The following is a 7,121-nucleotide window of genomic DNA, read 5'->3' as shown; positions in this document are numbered from 1 at the left end:
GCCAAGGTGTTGAAGCACAACCAAGTCAACAGGAAGCTATTAGTGTTATTTGGGACTGATGGTGCCTCCTAAAGCAGCAGCTGATATTTTGGGGTGTTTTTTGTGAATGTGTGTCACTTGTCATGAAAGGTGGTGTGATGAACACTGCATAAATAAGGCAGATTTGCAGATTTATCTTGAAGTCATTTGAAATTCTACTTTCTTTTATTTAATGAGTACATGCAGAAAAATTACTGTAATCAACTTACTGTAGACCATTTTAGTTCTATTCTATAATTTGATTCTAGTTTTATAATTATATTTCTCTTGTCGCTTTGTTTCATTTCCTTCCTTTCTGTTTCTTTCTTTTGTTTGGTTCTTACCTTCCTTTCTGTTTCCTTATTTTGTTTGTTTCTTTCCTTCCTTTCTGTTTCTTTCTTTTGTTTGTTTCCTTCCTTTCTGTTTCCTTCTTTTGTTTTGCTTTTGTTTCCTTCCTTTCTATCTCCTTCTTTTGCTTTTGTTTCCTTCCTTTCTGTTTTCCTCTTTTGTTTGTTTCCTTCCTTTCTGTTTCCTTCATTTGTTTGTTTCTTTCCTTCCTTTCTGTTTCCCTCTTTTGTTTGTTTCCTTCCTTTCTGTTTCCTTCTTTTATTTGTATTTTTGTCCTTTCTATTTCCTTCTTTTGTTTTTGTTTCCTTCCTTTCTGCTTCCTTCTTTTGTTTGTTTCTTTCCTTCCTTTCTGTTTCCCTCTTTTGTTTGTTTCCTTCCTTCCTTTCAAGTTTCAAGTTTATTTTATTTGTATAGCGCTTTTTACAATGGACATTGTCTCAAAGCAGCTTTACAGAACATAAACATAGAACAGAAGATAAACATAAGGAGTAATATAGAGAATTAATATAATAAAAATTCAAGATATATATAGTTCACAGTGTGTATGTATGTATGTATGTATGTATGTATATGTATTTATCCCCAATGAGCAAGTCTGAGGTGACTCAGGCAGCAGTGGCAAGGAAAAACTCCCTTAGATTGGTAAAGGAAGAAACCTTGAGAGGAACCAGACTCAAAGGAAACTTTCTGTTTCCTTCATTTGTTTGTTTCTTTCCTTCCTTTCTGTTACCCTCTTTTGTTTGTTTCCCTCCTTTCTATTTCCTTCTTTTGTTTGTTTCTTTTCTTCCTTTCTGTTCCTTCTTTTGTTTCTTTCTTTGTTCGCTCTTTTTTGTCCACCTGTTCTCACAGTTCTTATCCTATTACAGACGAACCCAATGTGATCTAATGTGCTGTTCATGCTGAGATGCTTTTTTCTACCTGTGGCTGTAGAGTGTTATCTATTTTTTGTTTTATGCATCATTGTGTATAAAATCTAGCAAATGTTTGTGTGTAGATCCCAGAGGATCAATGTTTCTAAAATATTCAGAAGAGCTCATCTGGCATTCTTGGACAACTCATCTTGGACAACCACGCCATGGTCCAAGTCACTGAGATGTTGTTCATCATTCTGATGTTTGACATGAACATTACCTGAAGCTCTTGATTCGTATCTGCAGGATTGTATGCTTCGTGCTGTTGCTACACTATTGTCCGGATGAAAAATTGCATGAAAGTGCAGGTAAATGTAAAGCTGTGAAGAAAGCTCTAATGCAGGCTGAGGTCCTTCTCTGCTCTAACAATGATGGTAATGAGTTTTCATTCCAAGCACCAGGTTACAGATTGAGGTCTCTGTCTTTCACACACAGGCTCATGTGCGATGATGATGATGGTAATGAGTGTGCAGGCAGAGACTGGAGGTTAAGGACTAAAGTCTGTTGGGAGAAAGCTCTGAGCTGTCGTCAAGCACGACCATCATCAGGGAGTCTGTGTGTCTCTCTCATGGCATGGGGGAAGTGTGTGTGAACCTCTCTGGAGCAAATGTCCTCTTCCAGCTCTCATGTAGTGCTGAAAACAAAAGGGTGTTGGATTTTCCAGGTCAGGTAGTTGTTACACATTATGACTGGGTGTATATATGTGTGTATGTGTGTTTGTGTGTGTGTAAGACTTACAATGTCAAGCTGAAAAGTTGGACTGATTAAAGTATGGTTAGAGGTGAGGATAAAGTTTGGACATTTTTTCAGGCCTTGAGCAAGATGAACTAAAAAATTCACTTCATTCACATCACTTTCAATCAGAAATTTGATTCAATCATCACTTTCAATCAGAAATTTTTCAAAAAGAAATTTTCAGTTTATTTTATTTTATTTTTTCTGATATAATTCTGGAAAAAAACAGCACTTAAAAAACATAGATGTTTTTTAACATCTAATTGTAGTGTGTCTGTGTGTGTGTGTGTGTGTGTGTGTGTGTGTGTGTGTGTGTGTGTGTGTGTGTGTGTGTATGTGTGTGTTTTCCGGTTCAGCTAATTGGTGATTCCTGGTCCCTGATGATAAAACCCAGGTGTTTGTTCTAAGCATCTGTCAACCTTCATGTGGTTCAGACAATAGACACCTGTTCCACATTATACTTCCTCCTCACACACACACACACACACACACACACACACACACACACACACACACACACACACACACGACTTTCTCTTCTCATCACTAATTGCATGTCTGTTCTAAAGTACTAGCTCAGATTAGTACTATTAGTTTATTTCTTTTTTTCCCATTATAACAAATGGGAGACAATTTTTCCGTCTGCAGTTCCTCAGAGTCGGCATTCACTCTGCACACCTAGATATAGATCATATTTAAGATATTTAAGTTAAATTCAAACAACTAGCACTTTATATTTAGCATTATTTCCATTCTGCTTTCTTCAACAACAGCTCTAAACACAACATGCTTATACCTGCACCTTCCTTCGTCATTTTCACTGCTTGCAAATGAGCTTTAAAATCCCCAATGACTGAATAATCCCCAGATTTATGTAAGACTGAATAAAATGTCAGACATGATTCTGAAGCTAACGTGAACACTATGACAGTTTTAGATTAGTAAAAACATTGCTTGGTCTTTTACTAAACTTCTTTTCCATGTTTCCTGGGACTGTTAGGAAAGCTGACAGGAATGAAACCTGATGTGGTTTTCTGATGTTGTAGCCCGTTTGACCTTAAATGCACTGCTTTGGAGCACAGAGATCTGCAGGGGGTCGTACGATACGAAGAGCTTCGAGGATCATAAAAGACCCCGGCCTACCGAGACACAGTCTCTTTTCTCCAGCATCAGAGATCACACAAACAGACTCAGGGACGGTTTTATCCTCCAGGCGACACGGCTGTTTAATAATAACCACTCACACCACTAAAGAACATTTGCATTCTCACTCCACATTTAGGATCGTTACAGGGTGTGTAATTACACTCCACTGCTGCACTCTGCACTTTAAGTGACTGCTGTTAACCGCTCTGTTTACACACTGCACTGTCATATCCACACAAAACAAATACTGCACGTTATGCATAAACTGTTTTATTTTTAGTCTTTAAGTATGTATGTATGTGTGTGTTTGTGTGTGTGTGTGTGTGTGTGTGTGTGTGTGTAAACAATGACATAACTGTTGGTGCCAGATGGTCCAATTTGATCATTTCAGAATTCTTTAATCTCCTGGGACTTTCAACACACACACACACATGCACACACATACACACACACAAACCAAAACGTCTTTTGTTTTGGTCTACATCTTGGAAAATCCAACTGATGAGAGCGATCAGAGGAGACTGGAAAAATCCTAGGTGATTTTTTCCCCCTAATATTCAGCAGTCCAGTTTGTGAGCGAGTCTGTTTCCACTATAGCTTCAGGTTCCTATTCTGGGCTGACAGGAATGGAACCTGATTTGGTTTTCTACGGTTGTAGCACATCCACCTCAAGGTTTAAGAATGTGTGCATACTTAGATGCTTTTCTGCATGGCATGTTTGTAAAGAGTGATTACATGAGTTACTATATCCTTCCTGGAAGCTCTATATTACTGAAGATCTGAACGGTGACGATGAGCATGACACGCTCGTGCATTTTGGGTGAGACAGGATTAGAAGCGATGATGAACATTTAAGGTGTAATATACTGCCTAGAATTACTAATGACAGCTAATCCTGAAATAAAATGCCTTTATGATAGTTCCACTGAAAAACATTAAAATGTTCGGTGCTACAAGTATAGAGGAAATTACATTTTAGCTCAGAAAAGCAGAACTTCTGGGGGTTGTTTAAGCCATTTTGGCAGACACCCTTATCCAGAGCATATTGCATTTATCTTGTTTATACTTTTCAGCTGAGCAATTGAGGGTTAAGGGCCTTACTTAAGGGCCCATGAGTGGCACTTGGCGTCTCTGGGATTTGAACTTCTGACCCCTCTTTTTCTTCTCTGCATTAAACCTTCATGTCATGTCAATATTGCTGAGCTAAGAATAGCACACTAGCACACTTTCACACAAGTAAGAAAAAAAGCACAAACCTGATTCTCATCATAGTAGCTGATAGTAAATAAAATGTCGTTAAATACGTTTATTTGAGGTTTGGGGTGGATTAATATCTAATCCGAAAATGTTATATGACGAGTTTTTGTACAGGCGTTCTTTTTATTGATGTTATATTGTATATTATAGTATATAATGCTATATTACATAAGATGGTGTGTTGTGCTGAGCTTTAAGTGGTGAAATATGGAATAAACAAAACAAATAATGAAGAAAAAAAGAGAAATCCTTCCCCTCACTCTTACTTCTTATTTAAAGGATAATAATAATGTCATATGTTTTTAACAGGTAAGTGGCCTCTACTTGAATCCATCACTTGAATCCATATCTGAGCCCTGTCTCTCTCTCTCTCTCTCTCTCTCTCTCTCTCTCTCTCTCTCTCTCTCTCTCTCTCTCTCTGTCTCTCTCTCTCTCTCTCTCTCTCTCTCTCTCTCTCTCTCTCTCTCTGTATCCTGTTTGTCACTCTCTTGCTCTATGCCTTGAGACATACACAGAGAAGTAGACCACGTTTAATGCAACTGCCCTGAAATAACCTAATGCCAAAAGCTGCTTGAAAGGTCGAAGCATAAAATGTTCTGCTCCACTTAGGATTCTAACAATTTCAGAGGATGATGAATAAAAAAGATGATAAAGATGATGATGATGATGATGATGAGGTTGTTATTCCTTAGTAAACTGATTTACTGTAACACTGTAGTATTAAAGCACTTTCCCGTAATGGGCGACATTACTGCATACAACAGCAATAAATCACACAGGCTTAAGCATGAGATCGGATATAATCCTTACTCTCTGCTTCTTCCTGTAAAGTGACTGCATGTTGACAGCAGCTGTGTGTATTGCATTTTACCCCTAAGTTAAGTGCACCAATAAAACCGACCGAAGATAGCAAGAGATTCCGGACTAAATCTGGTAGTTTAGGCACTTTTGGTAATGGCAAGGGGTTTGTGGTTGAAGAGTGTGGCTAAGGAAGGGTGCTGAAAAAAAAAGATTCATTGTCATTCATAAGAAATTAGCAGTTTAGGACTAGTTTTTCCTAGGAACTCAAAAGTACATTGTGTTTTTTTCTAAAACACTTAATTTCATGCCATAGAGCGCTTCTTGTTTTGTTCCTCTCTGAGCCTCATATGCTTTTTCGAAATAATGCTGATGTTAGTATTGTCCTTGGTTGTGACAGAATCAAGGTCATTGAACTGTACAGCCACAAATGTATTCGTGTCTGTGACTCTGTGTGTGTGTGTGTGTGTGTGTGTGTGTGTGTGTGTGTGTGTGTGTGTGTGTGTGTGTGTGTGTTATGTACTAGGGCTAAGAGCACAGCCTTCAGGACCCATAGCACATCAATATTACAACACTGGGCTGAGGGCACACAGATGAACACATGAAATATTTATCATATCACCTCTCTCTACATCCATTCTCATTCTCTCACTTGCAGGTCATTTTTGTGCACAACGAACACCCCTGGGTACCTGCAGGTTTACATAAGCCTGGATGATCCAACTAGAGTTTAATCACAGATTTACAAGATGGCTATGTGTTGTTTAATGATATTCTCACGTTGATGATTTCAACTGGATAGCCGACTTTAACAATAGAGATGCAGGAAATTCTTTCAGCTGGCAAAGTGAATACATTTAATTTACAGACTTTAATGAATACAATTCAGATATACAGCAAAACTCCTTTGAGTGAAGTTTAAAATAAAAGCATTTTTGAATAAATCAGTTTTAAGCTGTATTACATAATCATTGTCGCTATCAGCATTAGCATACTGCGATGTTATGATTTACACTTCCAGTAAGTTTTAGTACAAGCTCAGCTCTGCAGGCTGTTCACATAAACTAAAGGCTCCCTTGAACTTGTCCATAAAATCACTGCTTCTGAGGAGTAATAGAATAATATGACCGTTAATGACTAATGACAGGGATAATATCTAATTGTGCTAGACCATGTGCTTCGTACAAAAGTAGATACACAATTTAATGGACAACTCAAAACACCAATGGTCTTAAAGCAGTTTCACAGTATATAAGAAAAAGATTTTATATTATACAAAGATTAATATTATAAAAAGTTCAAGATTCATTTTAGACTTATATTTAAATGTGTTTTGTATTTATCCCTAATGAGCAAGTCTGAGGTGACCGAGGACACTGAGGTTTTCTGTGGTGAGAAAAAGCTCCCTTAGATGGAAGAGGAAGAAACCTTGAGAGGAACCAGACTCAAAAGGGAACCTCATTCTCATTTGGGTGACACTGGAGGGTGTGATTATAAACTATTATATACACCGTAGAGTGTTATTATGAATACTTATGTGTTAAAGCAGGGAAATGACCAAACTGCCTTGCTAAGACTCTGTATGTAGGACAGCAGTTGGACACCTGTACTGTAAAACAGTGGAAATACAGTAGATAATATTTGTATTTTTCTTACACAGTGAAACTGCTAATAAGTTAATGCCTAATCCCAGCCCACATGTAGTCACTTCATCTGATCCTTTTATCTGAAGCAGAATGATATTTATCTATAGATAAACTCATCTAATGATCTCATCTCTATCTGGTTGCCCCAATTAGAACAAAGTCACAACTCAGCCTTAATGAGGCTCTATCTCAGGAATGGTATGACGTAGATATGGGCCACTTTTGCCCCAAAATGAAAATGCTGCAAATTTTAGAGTTGTTT

This window comes from Tachysurus vachellii, chromosome 12, assembly GCF_030014155.1.
Source record: "Tachysurus vachellii isolate PV-2020 chromosome 12, HZAU_Pvac_v1, whole genome shotgun sequence".
Lineage (NCBI taxonomy): Eukaryota > Metazoa > Chordata > Actinopteri > Siluriformes > Bagridae > Tachysurus > Tachysurus vachellii.
Note: the sequence above shows the minus strand (reverse complement) of the source record.